This window comes from Biomphalaria glabrata, chromosome 15, assembly GCF_947242115.1.
Source record: "Biomphalaria glabrata chromosome 15, xgBioGlab47.1, whole genome shotgun sequence".
NCBI lineage: Eukaryota > Metazoa > Mollusca > Gastropoda > Planorbidae > Biomphalaria > Biomphalaria glabrata.
Window position 1 is genome coordinate 26,960,298 of NC_074725.1, and position 16,600 is coordinate 26,976,897.

Here is a 16,600-nt window from a genome sequence, read left to right on the forward strand (position 1 = left end):
ATGACGTCATACGCACTTCATGTATCAATGTAGTCAAGCATGTTAATCAATGACTTAAAATACTCAGCTAAATCGTTGGTTTTTCTGACTGATTCGGGCAACCCCTTTCTATGTTCCAACGGCACAAGGGAAGAAGGAGCACTTGTAGGAATTTGTCCTAGCATATGGAATAAGAAATAAGCCTTTATCTTTGTGTCTTTCTGAGTATTTCATTAGGTTGTGTTTTTGTATAGGTGAATTATTGTCCAGTGTTTTATGCCTTAAAGCTTCTTTTCTTTTTAGTCTTCTGTCCTAAAGATTACCTTAAATTTAGTGATTATACTAATGGCGTATCTCTAATAATCTAATCAAATATGAATAATCACATCAAATTCCTCTATTGCGTGTTCCATTTTGTTGCCGTTTATGTATTCTCGAGTTGAGGAGTCCCAAACAGAAAAAGCATATTCTAATATTGGTATTAGAAATTTGCATATGCGAATGAAATTTTATATGTTTTAATAAACACTGTGAGTTTTTGAGTTTGCGTTAGATGTATTGTTTTGAAGTTGGATTTTGAGTGAAATTTGTACAGTGTTAAATGACGATTTATATCACAGATGTTTACGGCATTGATATGGTTCCCTGTATAGCTTAAAATCTCCGTGCATAAATATAAAGGCTATATGTTCTCGCATGCCCTAAATACTAAACAGTAATGATGGAATGAAGCCGAAAATAAATTAAATTAAGAGTTCCCCTTTCAGATCATGCGGTCTATAGTGCAGATGATATAAAGGTCATCTGGTACTGTGTCCCACGGTTAACTAGGCTGTCATGTGGCCAGCATAACGACCAACTGCCTTTACTTTTCCTTAACTAATGTCAGGTACCCATTAGAGCTGGGTGGACTCAGAGGCGCCCTAAAGATCCCGAAAGTGAAAATCCCAGTCTTCTCTTTCTGGTTTATAAAACAAGATTAATTAATTATCATTAATTGATAAGTTAATTGGTTAATATTTAGATTCTTTCATGCATTGTCAGCAATTATGTGCAATAATTGTGCATAATTTCAACTTGATCCGAGAATGGGAAGTGTGAGAAATAGCGTGTAGAAAACGTAATAAGGGAAATAACTCCATGTGTAAAGCCACATCTCTCAATAGGTAGCATTTATTTTTCTTTCTCGATACCAAAAAAATAATTTACGTGTTCTGTATTTATGTTTCTATTGAATCATGCTTGGTCACGTACAATAATAATTGTGTAACTTTTCAACTTGATCTGATAATGCAAGAAATTGTACCAGACAGACAGACAGACAGAGTTGATAAAAGCTTTATAAAAAGTAAGTTCTCATAGGAACGCAGCGTAATATAGTGCGGACCCATTGAAGTAATTAAAAGTATACTGTATCTCCAAAAGCTTATTCAGATAATACTTGTGTATACATGAAGTGAAAAAGCCTCGTGAAAATTAGACTATTGAATTCACTGCACTCTAGAGAGATGATAGCAACAAAGAAAATATAAACGCACACAATTAGCGTGACATTATTTGTTTCAGTGCTAAAGTTAGGACTAAGTTTTTTAGCTATACCTTCGACACCTCCATAGACATAAATAAATATAGACTGGCCGATAAAAGAGTTTTATGAAACGATTTTGTGACTTGCAATATTGTGTACTTTATTATACAGCAGTGTAGTTTTGTTTAATCTCTTAGACTGAAGACCATGCAACTTTTCAGAATTCGGAAATCTGACAACAATAGATATACATGTTTTCAAGTTACATGAAGTTATTTCCTTTCTCCAGTCTATATTTATATATGTCTATGGACACACCTCGTTGTGTGCAGAGTAATTGTGAAAGTGCGCGCGCGTGTTCGGGCCTTAAAATTGACGCATCGGCAATTTTTGTTCAAAACAAGAATGGTATCGACCTAGCGTAGTTCAGGAATGATCACTGCGAAAGGGAGGAGGGGGGAGTTGACATGGGGGGTGGGGAAACAATCAGTGGTTGGATAGAGTGGTCTGCCTGTGAATAGGGACGAGTTGGAGGAATAATTGTGGAGATCGTTTCGATATATTAAAGCAATAACACCGGATAGTACTGAGGCGGAACGAGAGAGAGAGAGAGAGAGAGAGAGACAGGGAGGGTTCGGGGGGTTATTGTATTATATTGAAAGTGTCACTAAAGTCTTTGACTTTCAATAAAAATTCGGAACTTGTTTTATAAGATTGTTGCAGTAAAGAAAATATCTGAATTCAAATGTGTAGAAATCAAACTGATATGTAAAATGGGTTAATTCTATTATAATATTTAAGCAAAAACCTAAATCGTACAATAACTAATCATAACTGCTTCAGGTATAATGGCACAAGTTAAATTATGTGAAATAAAACATTTACATTGGATGTCTTGACATGAAATATAATAAACCAATCACAATTGCCCTTTTTTTATACTCTGCACCCTAACAATAAATCTAGAAATATCCAGATTCTGGTTACTGTCAAGTGTTAGATTTACTTGGAATTTTATGATCTATTTTTTTGTGGGCTTTACACAAACACAATTGTAAGAAAAGTACTTCCGTTGTTATTTGCGATAATCGACGTGTTCTGTCACGTGACAGTACCTGGGTAAATTGAATAATAAATAATATTATCCTACACGTTAACAACCAAGCTAACATTTATGCCTACGTCTATATTTTTTTTTTGGAACAATAAAATTAGCCGATCAATTAAAAAAATAAAATTATAATATAGCTTTTACATAGCGCTACTTCCATGCGTATGCTCATTTGTGGACCAGGGTTAGGGTTAGGGGGATCTGGGAGAAGGTGTTCCGTGCTGCCTTTAGGCGCTCAGTAAACACAACTCTGCTCGAGTAGGGTGTCAAACCTCGAGTACCCTTCATAGGTAGCCAAGCCAAGTTCAAGCGTACTTAGCCTCTCGACCACGCATTGTTTAGAATTTACTAAATCCTTCTAGATGTGTAATTTGTAATGAATGGACTCCAATATAGAGAATGACTCCCAAAGACTTATGAGACGAGCGAAGAAGGCGCCTCAGCCTCATCCATCCCATCAAATTTATGCTACAGCCCATGGAGGGCTCTGACCTGCTTCAACACATCCCTCCATTCAGACCTCTCCTGGGCCTTTCGTCTCCACGCCCTAACCCCAAGCTGTTGTAGATCTGCCTCCACATCATCAATCCATCGCATTCGGGGTCTGCCTCTGTTCTTTGACATTCTTCTTCCTCATTATGTAGTTTATTTATGTGTTTTTAAAAGTATTTTTAGTGTATACTAAAGATATCAGTTTATGATTAGAAATATACCTAAACAAGTTTGCATATCTTTAAAGGAATGTTGAGCCTATGACTGTGACTTATTTGGAAACACCCGATAAGAAGTTTTCACTGATTCTTATTAGGGTCAAAGGTTCATTTCAAAATAAATCCCTCCCCTCCCAATAGCTAATGGTATAAAGTCTTCAACGTTTATGTCTAATGCTTACTAGTGCGTTGTGTGGCCATCTCAACGACCATCCAATTTTTATTTCATGAATAGATGTCAGTTAGTTAACCGATGTGACCACAGAAGGGTGTGCGTTCAAACTGGAAAGACTTCTGGAATATTCATCTCAACTATCACACTATACAAAGTACTTTTTACCCCACAGCTTTAAAACACTATTTCGTTTACTGGCTGTCCACTGGCTGTCTAATGGCTGTCCACTGGCTGTCTAATGGCTGTCTACTGGCTGTCTAATGGCTGTCTACTGGCTGTCCACTGGCTGTCTAATGGCTGTCCACTGGCTGTCCACTGGCTGTCCAATGGCTGTCTACTGGCTGTCTAATGGCTGTCTACTGGCTGTCCACTGGCTGTCCACTGGCTGTCTACTGGCTGTCCACTGGCTGTCCAATGGCTGTCTACTGGCTGTCTAATGGCTGTCTACTGGCTGTCCACTGGCTGTCCACTGGCTGTCTACTGGCTGTCCACTAGCTGTCCACTGGCTGTCTACTGGCTGTCCACTGGCTGTCTACTGGCTGTCCACTGGCTGTCTACTGGCTGTTTACTGGCTGTCTATTGGCTGTTTACTGGCTGTCCACTGGCTGTCTACTGGCTGTTTACTGTCTGTTTACTGGCTGTCCACTGGCTGTCTATTGGCTGTCTACTGGCTGTCTAAAGCTTACAAGAGAGTTGGTTTGGTCATGTTCATCCTTTACGGGGCAATTTGCGACTGACTCAAGAAAAACTAGTAGTTCCAGCACATTCGATATGTGGACGTCATCAAACTGGACCTCAAAGCAGTGGACATTGATGCTGACTACTGGGAAGACATAACCCAGGATCGCATTATGTGGAGAGAGATGGTGACCAAGAATGCCATGGACAGCGAAGAAACATGGGCCTCAGCTCTGGAAGAAAAACGCTCCGAACGGAAAAGGCCGTCTCCTCTACCACCAAAACGAAAGCCACCTTAACCTGCGATATATATAGACGGTAAAGTCTCTCCGAAATAAAGACTCCACAGTCACATGAAAAAGTGTTCTACTAGATGAACCATAGTCGTTACGCCTGAAGGGGACCAACAAAAAACAAAGAACAAGAGAGTTGTGTGACCTCCAAACAATTTTTAGTTATACGTTGTAACAATATTTCATCTGCTGGCCAATTAAAAAAAAAAACTCATATATTTAAAAAAATCCGTAAATGAAATTGTTAAAAATTCTTCCTAGAATTGTAATAACTAGCTTGCAGAAAAAAAAAATTTTCAGTCATTCTTAAGCCTCTGTTTTTCACATTGAAATCGCCACTAATTGCCAAGCAATATATTCTGAATGACTGCATGGTCGAGTGGTATGCGCTCTGGACTGTCAGCTCGATGGTCTCGGGAAAATCCCTGCCCGTCTCCATCCTGTGATAAGTGAGGTTAGGACTAGGACGCAATAATCTTACCTTCTGGAGGAACGTCTTAAACTTACATATTACGATTAACGTTGAAATAATCTTCCTTTCATAAGAAACGCCAGAAACACGTGAGACTAATGTAAAGCCATTGTATTTGTTTTAGCTAATAGCTAACGAAAACGCTTTGTTGGGCTCACAAAGTTAAATTTAGCCACAATGTGTGAATAGTCTCAATGTGTGAATCGTCTTAATGTGTGAATAGTCTCTATGTGTAACTAGTCACTATGTGTAAATAGTTATTTTCTTATTGTAATATTGTCTTAAGCTTGGAGATTATTTTTTTTTTCATTACTGTCTTAAACAAGGGGAGGTCACCTAGTAAATAAAAGGAAACTATAAGGTAATGAAACCACTTCCTCCTATAATATAGATCTACATAGGAGGGGGGGAAGATGGATTTCACTCTCTCTCTCTCTCTCTCTCTCTCTCTCTCTCTCTCTCTCTTTACACATTTATTGTCAGTCTGTAGAAAATTTCAGATTTCTGTCAGATGGTCATAAATAATCGCACATCATCTGTTGTGATGAAGGGAGAGTTGGAACAAGACTCAGTTGTTTACCATAAGGTAGACTACTGAAATTTAATGTTGCAAAGAATGACTTCTGAACAAATCAGGGCTACATCCACATATTGGTGAAGACAAGAAGTATACATCAATTATTAGTTTTCACATTTGTATCGATTGTTTTTCTATGCATCCATTGCATCATATTCACATGAGCTCTATAATTGGATTAGATACTATCTACACACTCAGACACACACATGTCCAGTGATGGAGCTCTAATATTATTAATATATAGGGAGGTCTATACTGAGAGAGAGAGTGAGAGAGAGAGAGAGAGAAAGAGAGATAGAGAGAGAGAGAGAAAGACAGAGAAAAAGAGAGTGAGAGAGAGAGAAAGAGAGAGTAAGAGGAGAAAGAGAGAGTGAGAGAGAGAGAAAGAGAGAGAGAGAGAAAGAGTGAGAGAGAGAAAGACAGAGAAAAAGAGAGAGTGAGAGAGAAAAAGAGAGAGTGAGAGAGAGAGAGAGAGAAAGACAGAGAAAAAGAGTGAGAGAGAAAAAGAGAGTGAGAGAGAGAAAGAGAGAGTGAGAGAGAGAAAAAGAGAGAGTGAGAAAGAGAGAGTGAGAGTGAGAAAGAGAGAGTGAGAGAGAGAGAAAGACGGAGAAAAAGAGAGAGTGAGAAAGAGAAAGAGAGAGTGAGAGAGAGAAAGAGTGAGAGAGAGAGTGAGAGAGAGAAAGACAGAGAATGATGATAAGTGTCAAAGCCATACATATGACAATGAAATTAATAAGGAAAAGAAGTACAGCATGAAAAGAGTGAGAGAGGGGGGGGGGAAGAGAGTGAGTGAGAGTCAGTGAGAGAATGAAAAAGAAAGGATAGAGAGAGAGATGATGATGATGATGATAAAAGTGAAAGCCATAATATGACAATACAATTACTAGAGTCTTGATAATTAAGAAAACAAAAAGGACAGACAACATGAAGTCAAATGTGGGCCCTCAAGAGCCTTCCACTGAAACGGGGGAAGGCTACAAACGTTTCCGTGGTAATAACTATGATAAGCTCACAACTGATTCATGGATAGACTTATCTCTAGAGCTATACACTATAGTTGCCTAAAATACTAGCTTGATGAGCACAGTTACTAGACCTACAGGCTTTATAATATAACGCACTGCATTTAGCCTTTTATACACCTACAGAAACATCTTGACTTCTAGATATAAATAAATATTTACCTTGATCTAGTAACAGTAGTTCAAGAAAATAAATATTAAATCTAGATCCAGGCATACGATTAACCCACCTGACATCGGCTCGTATCAAATTCCAACGAAAATATGTTAAAATAAACACAAAAACATAACCCTCAGCTGTTGAGGACAAAACATAAATAAACCGGCTGATGTGACACACACATAGCGATGTGCTCTGACCTAGTTACTTTTTTTTTCTTCAGTTACCGGTTTCAGTCGATTGATGAAAGCCTCTAACCCAACAGGTATTCTGTGCTGGGATTACGCTTCAGTTGTTTGGTCATATTACTGCATAATGCAGTCGAGATATGGATCAAAGTGTCACTGTGTGTAGACTCTACTTTGGGGGAAATAACCAATATTGACCATACAAGTGGGTCCATAACTTTTATGTGGGGGGGGGGGGCGCGATTTTTTTCCAAGCTGGCCACATAAACCCCCTCCCCCTTTAAACGTCGGCCGTATAAACAGAAACAGACAGCAGGGTATGAAAGGGATACGTTTTAATCCTTTAACTCTTTCTCTCCTAACTGACGATACCAACGTTGATTTCACCAGCATGTGGTAAATAATTATGGAGAGAGAGAGTTAATAATGTCTTTTCTAGAGGTCATTCGTATGACAATTGCTCAGCAGCAAAAAGCTGGCTAGAAGAAGAAGAAGAAGATGGTCCCTGGTTCAGTAATGAAAATAAGTTATAAGCAAAACTGTAGCTGGACTACAAACTAGTAAAATACATCTCTCTAGACCTCCAAATGTCCCGTGTCTTTCTCGTCTGCTTGGCATCTGCTTCCAAATCGCGACACCATTTATTTCCGAGTCGTTCCCTCTACCTCTATCCCGGGGGTTTTCCAGATAAGTGCTTGTAAAGGATGTGAAGGAAGATCTCTAGCGTCTTTGAAGGATATCTACTTCAATGGGCTGCTGCTTTCTTCTTTGCCACAGTTCCTCATTAGAGATCTTGTCTGGCCAGCGGATCATAAGTATCTTCATGAGGCTGGTAATGATGAATACCAGGATTTTGTTCAAGGTAGTGACGGTGGTTCTCCAGGTCTCTGCTCCATAAGGTAGTATTGACTTAACAATGATCTTGGTGGTGTTAGGGTTAGGGGTGGTGGTGCTTATTTCCCTAGATCTCCAGATGTTCTTCAGCTGATTGAAGGCTGCTCGCGCTTTACCAATGCGGGTTTCGTACTGCATCTGTTACAATCATCACAGAGGCAAGATTTTGAAAAATGTTTAACATTTCAAATAAGTAGCATAAATTTAAAAGAAAAGCAAACTAAAACTCTATGGCCATACTACATGGTCTTAGGGACTTGCAAAGACCTTCCTTCAGGGAACAGTACCAGGACAAAGAAGAAGAGGCAGAGAAAGCGATAGGAAGACAACATAAACGGGTGGTCGGACCTGCCATTGAAAGAGGTTCTCTCCAAGGAAAAGACAGAGAGGAATGGAGAAAGAGTGGTGCTCTTAAGGTCCAATAGACCAAGGGATAGGTGAAGTTGATGAGATGAAGCATATATCATTTAGATAAGTAACGCATTGTTTACACAATCTAGGAGAGGGGTGAGATCGCCCTTACTTTACCCACTCTGGGCGCCCGTCCCCCCTACTCCAGTACGACAGGGAATGGGATGCAGGTTTCAATCTCTGGACCATAGTGTCTACAGTTTCAAGTGCTATCATCAGACCAGTCAGGTATTCAAACAATACATTATAGCATTTATAAGAACCACTGTTTCTTTTGAAGAGTATAACTAAAATATACTTTAAAATTTTTTAGATCTTCAGCCGAGTTCTCATCTAAAGCATCAATCCACTAAGTAAAATGGAAACATAATTTTATATTTTAATTGTTAAATTGATTATATATCAATATTACATTTCTGCTCTGTCAAGTTATCCAAGTTATTTAATGAACAAATTCTGTAATATCTCATTAGGGCTAATCTCAGATAGCTATCATAAAACTTTGGGTAAACAAATGGTGAATATTGCTTATTTCTTTCCAAGTAGGCTATGAACACACTCAGTGAGGAAACACTTTGATTTATATCTAGATTATCTTAAGCAGATACGAATGTCTAATGGTAAAGGTTTAGTTTAATATAAGTACATGTGTCTGATTATAATTTTATGCGTAAGACTGTTACGTTAAGTATTCATTATCAGTTGTAAAATTGGTCAAAGTCGTATGTTTATAATGAAATAATTACCAGATAAGAAATGCATCATGTGGTATTTGTTAAAGCATCAGCTCATTTTCATGTTTCACTTTATTCTTTTATTCGTACATAATCTCAAAAGACTGGAATGGAGAGAGATGGTCAACAAATCATGTGTGGTGCCCCAATGTTTTAAAAGACTAATGGAAAAATGAAGATAAGAGAATCGTCACGGAAAGTCTACATCTCCAACGAGTTCTTTCAAATTATAAATAAAAGCAACTTACAGATGTAAACTTTAGGTTTCTCCTCTACTTCAAACTCGATTCCATTGGAGCAAGACTCGGAAGTCATATGCAGCATCCATGGTAGGAACTAGTAGGACGAGGCCTTTTTCACCCGGCCCACGACCAATAGTGACCCAGCGGGACACGTTTATTATAGCCAAAATTTGATGCCCTGAACAATCTATGTTGCCTGTTGAAATTTTAATGTTCCAAATTTTTAAGATAATTTTCACCCTACAACCTTTTGCATATTTCTTGTTCTTAAAGTATATGTTGGTATAATTATGACCACATAGAAATGTCACATGTGAAAACATTGTAAATCTTAACTATAGTATGATATATTTGAGGGAAGTTAGCTGTAACTACATGGTTTTATGAAGTACGAACGTGCATGATTTTAAAATAAATCTAATTGTTATTGAAAATAATAAGAAAGAAAGAAAATAAGAAGAAAGAAAGAAAATAAAAAGAAAGAAAGAAAATAAGAAGAAAGAAAGAAAATAAGAAGAAAGAAAGAAAATAAAAAGAAAGAAAGAAAATAATAAGAAAGAAAGAAAATAAGAAGAAAGAAAGAAAATAAAAAGAAAGAAAGAAAATAAGAAGAAAGAAAGAAAATAAGAAAGAAAGAAAATAATAAGAAAGAAAGAAAATAAGAAGAAAGAAAGAAAATAAGAAGTAAGAAAGAAAATAAAAAGAAAGAAAGAAAATACTAAGAAAGAAAGAAAATAAGAAGAAGGAAAAAAATAATAAAAAAGAAAGAAAATAAGAAGAAAGAAAGAAAATAAGAAAAGAAAATAATAAGAAAGAAAGAAAATAAGAAGTAAGAAAGAAAATAATAAGAAAGAAAGAAAATAAGAAGTAAGAAAGAAAATAATAAGAAAGAAAGAAAATAATAAGAAAGAAAGAAAATAATAAGAAAGAAATAATAAGAAAGAAAGAAAATAAGAAGAAAATAAGAAGAAAATAAGAAGAAAAAAGAAAATAATAAGAAAGAAAGAAAATAAGAAGAAAGAAAGAAAATAATAAGAAAGAAAGAATAAGAAAGAAAGAAAATAAGAAGAAAAAAGAAAATAATAAGAAAGAAAGAAAATAAGAAAAGAAAATAATAAGAAAGAAAGAAAATAAGAAGTAAGAAAGAAAATAATAAGAAAGAAAGAAAATAAGAATTAAGAAAGAAAGAGAATAATAAGAAAGAAAGAAAATAATTGATAAAAAATAAAAAAATAAGAAGAAAGAAAGAAAATTATACGAAAGAAAGAAGCTGAAAGTATTCTTCTAGATTTGTTTGATTTTACATGTTTTTTTTTCTAAATATAATATTCAGGTATTTGTTTACAAGTTTAGCTACACGGATTGATATCATCAATACACGATACGTCTAAGTATCTCTTTAGCACATATAGGACCTCTAATGAATGTTTGCACAATGTCACAATAGTGCAAGCCACAATGTCGTCTCTCTTGAAGTCCTGAAGGAGTCTATTACCTATGTACTGGCAAATGCTGATTTCTTTGATTTTTGTACAAAATGTGGGTGCGTGCAATGGAGTAGCAACGTCCCTGTCGGCCCGGGTTCAGGAATCTGACGTTAGGTCCCCCTCAGATAAGCTGAGCCCAATTAATCCCTACATAATCTTGCTCACAGGACAACAGAAACAAAGCCCAGACTCAATGTTTTACATCACACAAAATGTGGATATTATCGTCAGAACCGTTATGATATAAAAGATTCATTGGATACGAGTCTAGTCACAGTCTAGTGCATCAACTGGAGATGCAGGTTCAATCGACCCGGGTACGCTATTCTGCCTCAACGTGGCACTCGGGTGGAAACGATCATTTGAGGAAGTCATTAGGCTAAATGAATAGCAAAACAAAACTCCTGTGGCAGTGTCCAAGGGAATGCGGGAGCTTTCCCATTGCACGGTTCGGAGTTGAAAGAGAGTGTCCACGTCCCTGTCGATAATCCATGCGCCCTTCTTCAAGGGACCGTTACACTAATGGCGAGTCCTGCAAGGTTAGCTAAGTACAACATAGGAAAATGGCGGAGATTCCCGGTGTACTCGGCCTTCGGCCATGCATTCTAGTCCATGTGCCCTTGTCACAGTCTCAGTTGACATTGCCTGATTTAATGTTCACCTCGGGTTAAGACGTTTAAAAGACACATGGAATTCCTGATGTAGAAAACAGGAAGTAGAATGAATAAAGTTGACTTTGAGTGCAGTCAAGTCAGTCAAGTGGTATCCTTTGGACCGGAAAGTCAGGCAGTATCTTTTGGACGGACAGTAGCGACTTAAAAAGTCGAGTAGTAATTTCAGTGAGGTAGTAACTTTTGGGCAGTTGATGCCTGTGGTCTTTTTGAGACATGCATTTCTAGTAGTTATTCTGTACTATTCTGTACAGTGTTACCTGCTGCGATGCGGACGTTATTTGTAATCTACTCTGGAGAGTCTAATTTATTGGATATATTTGATGCCACTGTTATGTGGAAAGGATTAATTCTTGTTGACTTGTGTAACTAACAAGGAGTGCAGTATTATTATTATTGTTATCCAATTAACTTTACATTTTGTTTGCTGAAACGGACTTAAGTCAATCTGTAGTATCTATGTTTGTCACGTGTCAAAAGTACTCCAGGAAGCACGAACCCAGCATTCTACGCATTCTCGACAGAGTAGTAGTGACCAGTCCCTCATGTGTGTAATAGTAATACACGTCACTCAATATCAAGGCCACGTATCAAAAAGTGCATTTACAGCCCGGAGAGCCAGATACATCGGAAATAGCAATGCTTTACATAGGCATTGACTTGGACCTCTTCCAGACAGAACGGTTTGTTCAACCAGGCTTACATGCCTAGAGCTCGAAGACATTGACTTGAACCTCTTCCAGACAGAACGGTTTGTTCAAGCAGGCTTACATGCCTAGAGCTCGAAGACATTGACTTGAACCTCTTCCAGACAGAACGGTTTGTTCAAGCAGGCTTACATGCCTAGAGCTCGAAGACATTGACTTGAACCTCTTCCAGACAGAACGGTTTTGTTCAAGCAGGCTTACATGCCTAGAGCTCGAAGACATTGACTTGAACCTCTTCCAGACAGAACGGTTTTGTTCAAGCAGGCTTACATGCCTAGAGCTCGAAGACATTGACTTGGACCTATTCCAGACAGAACGGTTTTGTTCAAGCAGGCTTACACGCCTAGAGCTCGAAGAGCCTTCGGCTCAGCTCTTTTGACAATCAAACGGTTCAAGCTATGCAGAGGAGAGAGAGAGAGAGCATATCGGCTTCGATTGAAAGATTTAGGCTTGTGGTCAACTTTTATTAACAAAAAAAAAAGTTTCAAAATCGTATTGATTGCTTTCGATATAGATATAGATATTTTTCTAAATAAATTGCGTGACTTTTTATTTTTTTCGTTGTTTTTTTTTAATTTTCATTTTGGGCCACCAAAATCACTTCGCCTTGGGCCTCCAGTTACCTAAGGCCTTCCATTACAACGAATGGGGTATTTTCAATGTTTCCTCGAGTGCTCCTGCCTCCTGGAGTATTTATTCTCTTTTGAGGATCACTCAATAATTTGTGTCATACCTATCAGTCTACGTCTGTCCTCGGCAGCGGATTTTCTTCAAATGTGTATCCCGCGGCCGTGTGGACAGGGAATTCGGGAATTTAATAATACGTTCAAATTCAATTTAACAGATACTAGAATCAAAGTCTCTGTGGCGGTGGCCGTTCAAATTCAATTTAACAGCTACTAGAATCAAGGTCTCTGTGGCGGTGGCCGTTCAAATTCAATTTAACAGATACTAGAATCAAAGTCTCTGTGGCGGTGGCCGTTCAAATTCAATTTAACAGATACTAGAATCAAAGTCTCTGTGGCGGTGGCCGTTCAAATTCAATTTAACAGATACTAGAATCAAAGTCTCTGTGGCGGTGGCCGTTCAAATTCAATTTAACAGATACTAGAATCAAAGTCTCTGTGGCGGTGGCCGTTCAAATTCAATTTAACAGATACTAGAATCAAAGTCTCTGTGGCGGTGGCCGTTCAAATTCAATTTAACAGATACTAGAATCAAAGTCTCTGTGGCGGTGGCCGTTCAAATTCAATTTAACAGATACTAGAATCAAAGTCTCTGTGGCGGTGGCCGTTCAAATTCAATTTAACAGATACTAGAATCAAAGTCTCTGTGGCGGTGGCCGTTCAAATTCAATTTAACAGATACTAGAATCAAAGTCTCTGTGGCGGTGGCCGTTCAAATTCAATTTAACAGATACTAGAATCAAAGTCTCTGTGGCGGTGGCCGTTCAAATTCAATTTAACAGATACTAGAATCAAAGTCTCTGTGGCGGTGGCCGTTCAAATTCAATTTAACAGATACTAGAATCAAAGTCTCTGTGGCGGTGGCCGTTCAAATTCAATTTAACAGATACTAGAATCAAAGTCTCTGTGGCGGTGGCCGTTCAAATTCAATTTAACAGATACTAGAATCAAAGTCTCTGTGGCGGTGGCCGTTCAAATTCAATTTAACAGATACTAGAATCAAAGTCTCTGTGGCGGTGGCCGTTCAAATTCAATTTAACAGATACTAGAATCAAAGTCTCTGTGGCGGTGGCCGTTCAAATTCAATTTAACAGATACTAGAATCAAAGTCTCTGTGGCGGTGGCCGTTCAAATTCAATTTAACAGATACTAGAATCAAAGTCTCTGTGGCGGTGGCCGTTCAAATTCAATTTAACAGATACTAGAATCAAAGTCTCTGTGGCGGTGGCCGTTCAAATTCAATTTAACAGATACTAGAATCAAAGTCTCTGTGGCGGTGGCCGTTCAAATTCAATTTAACAGATACTAGAATCAAAGTCTCTGTGGCGGTGGCCGTTCAAATTCAATTTAACAGATACTAGAATCAAAGTCTCTGTGGCGGTGGCCGTTCAAATTCAATTTAACAGATACTAGAATCAAAGTCTCTGTGGCGGTGGCCGTTCAAATTCAATTTAACAGATACTAGAATCAAAGTCTCTGTGGCGGTGGCCGTTCAAATTCAATTTAACAGATACTAGAATCAAAGTCTCTGTGGCGGTGGCCGTTCAAATTCAATTTAACAGATACTAGAATCAAAGTCTCTGTGGCGGTGGCCGTTCAAATTCAATTTAACAGATACTAGAATCAAAGTCTCTGTGGCGGTGGCCGTTCAAATTCAATTTAACAGATACTAGAATCAAAGTCTCTGTGGCGGTGGCCGTTCAAATTCAATTTAACAGATACTAGAATCACATTCTCTGTGGCGGTGGCCGTTCAAATTGTTTCCAAAACCAGCCCCCCCCCCTACTTTTTAAAATTGTATAATAAGACTAAACAAAGGAACGAGTCTTGATATATATTCGAGATTAGAAAAAGATGCAAGTTGATGAAGTGAAAAGCGAAACTTATCATACAAGCATTCACTCGTAGTTTTTGTGTTGTTTGTTTGTCAGTTGTAACCTATTTATTTAGTCACCAAGTACTACTACCTATGAATATGTCTAATAGTGTATAGTAGAGGTTCTAGATATAGTGTCTTGTTTTTGTGTTCTGGCCAAACCGGTCTGTCTCCAATCATCACGGACACACAGATACACTAACACACACACACACACGTATACACATACGCACACAATAAATGTTTACGGGAAATAACCGACTAGAACGAGGCTGGGGGAGTGGCTACAAAAGAGACGAAGATTGACAGGTCTTTCCAAATAGAAAAAAAACACACCTCGAGTAGCTATTTCCTACATATTTGTTTTGTAACCTCTGTGTGTTCCTTTGTTTAGTGTGTTCCTTTGTTCAGTGTGTTCCTTTGTTTTGTGTTTATTTCTTTTCGTGTTCCGCTATTACATACTTTCCTTTGTTCCTTTGCTTTGTATGTTGTTGTTTTTCCTGTATGATTTGTTTTCTAATAAAAATGTGTTTTCTAATAAATTGTACTGGGTGCTATTTTTTCCCCCCTCACGTTCATTGTTTTCAGTGTTTTGTTTAGTACGTTTCTTTGATTAATGTGTCCGTTTGTTGTCGTGTTCCTTTGTTTAATGTGTCCATTTGTTACCGTGTTCCTTTGTTTTAATGTGTCCATTTGTTGTCGTGTTCCTTTGTTTAATGTGTCCATTTGTTTAATGTGTCCATTTGTTTTAATGTGTCCATTTGTTTAATGTGTCCATGGGCATAGCCAGGGGGGGGGTTTGGGGTTCAAACCCCCCCCCGAAATGAAATCCCCCTCTTCAATATAAAAAAAAGTTAATTACGCACTCAAAATGTTATGAGCGTAGCTAAATGGGTTTTGACTTAGTTTTTAGTTTAAACCCCACTTCAGCGGGGTTTGAAGGTAAAAAATACCTCTTTAATAATAAAAACAAAGCAAATTATACACTCAAAATGTTTTGTGCGTAGTCAAAGGGGTTTTGAGATTAAACTCCCCTCCAGTGGAGTTTGAAGCTAAAAAGTACCTCTTCAATATAAATAAAAGCAAATTACTCACACTAAAATCTACGAACGCAGCCAAAGGGGTTTTGAGTTTAAACCCCCCCCCCCCCCGCCAGGGGAGTTTGAGGCTAAAAAATACATCTTCAGTGTAAGAAAAAAAGCAAATTACGCACTCAAAATGCTATGAGCGTTGCCAAAAGGGGTTTTGAGTTTAAACCCCCATTCAGAGGGGTTTAATGCTAAAAATACCTCTTCAATATACAGATGGAGTTTGTTTAAAGTTTAAAACCCCTCCAGATGGTTTTGAGTTTAAGATCCCCCTACAGAGCATTTTGAGGTGGAAAACCCCCAACAGATGATTTTGACGATAAAACTTCTCTTTTGGATATAAAATCTAAAGCAAACTACAGTCACTTAATTCCAAGAGCGTATTCAAGAGTGGTTACACATTTTTATCAGCGGCAGGGCTCCCTTAATAAACTGCAGTGAATAGTCATCTGCCGAAATTGAATAATACTAAATGTACAGTGGCTCAACAAAGATGGCTAAGACAGATTTTAGAAGTCCGTTATAGAGATCGGGTTTAAATCAAGGAAATCCTATGCCGAACTGGGAGTCGACCCTTTAGTAAGATTGTGAGAGAGCGACGCATGAGGTTTGCGGGACATGTTCTCCGACAAAATGGATTACGCATAAGAAGAGTTGCAATGATATCCTAGTACAACTTGACGCCACTCATTCATTGAGGTCCTCATGGCAGGTGGGAAGAGGCTTTAGACATTACCAGTGACCGATTTTTATGGAAACAGCTTGACGTCAAATGCTCCGAACGGCGCGGTAGGGTCTAAGTCAGTAAGAATAGCACATTAGGTTTTTGAAATAAAACTTTTTAATAGCAGGAAAATGCACTGTAGATACCTCAGAATATGCATTTTGTTGGCTTTCAATACCAGAAA

The 16,600-nt window shown here is 38.0% G+C and overlaps 1 protein-coding gene across 1 annotated transcript in view; it reads right to left on the reverse strand.

Annotated features, from left to right (window-relative positions):
* LOC106055591 (dystonin-like) overlaps nucleotides 1-6,903 on the reverse strand; it is a 79,059-nt gene extending 72,156 nt beyond the window's left edge. The window contains exon 1 of the mRNA XM_056012350.1: nucleotides 6,779-6,903. The gene's annotated coding sequence lies outside the window, so the exon portion shown is untranslated. The remainder of the gene's footprint in view (nucleotides 1-6,778) is intronic.
* Nucleotides 6,904-16,600: the final 9,697 nt, after the last annotated feature.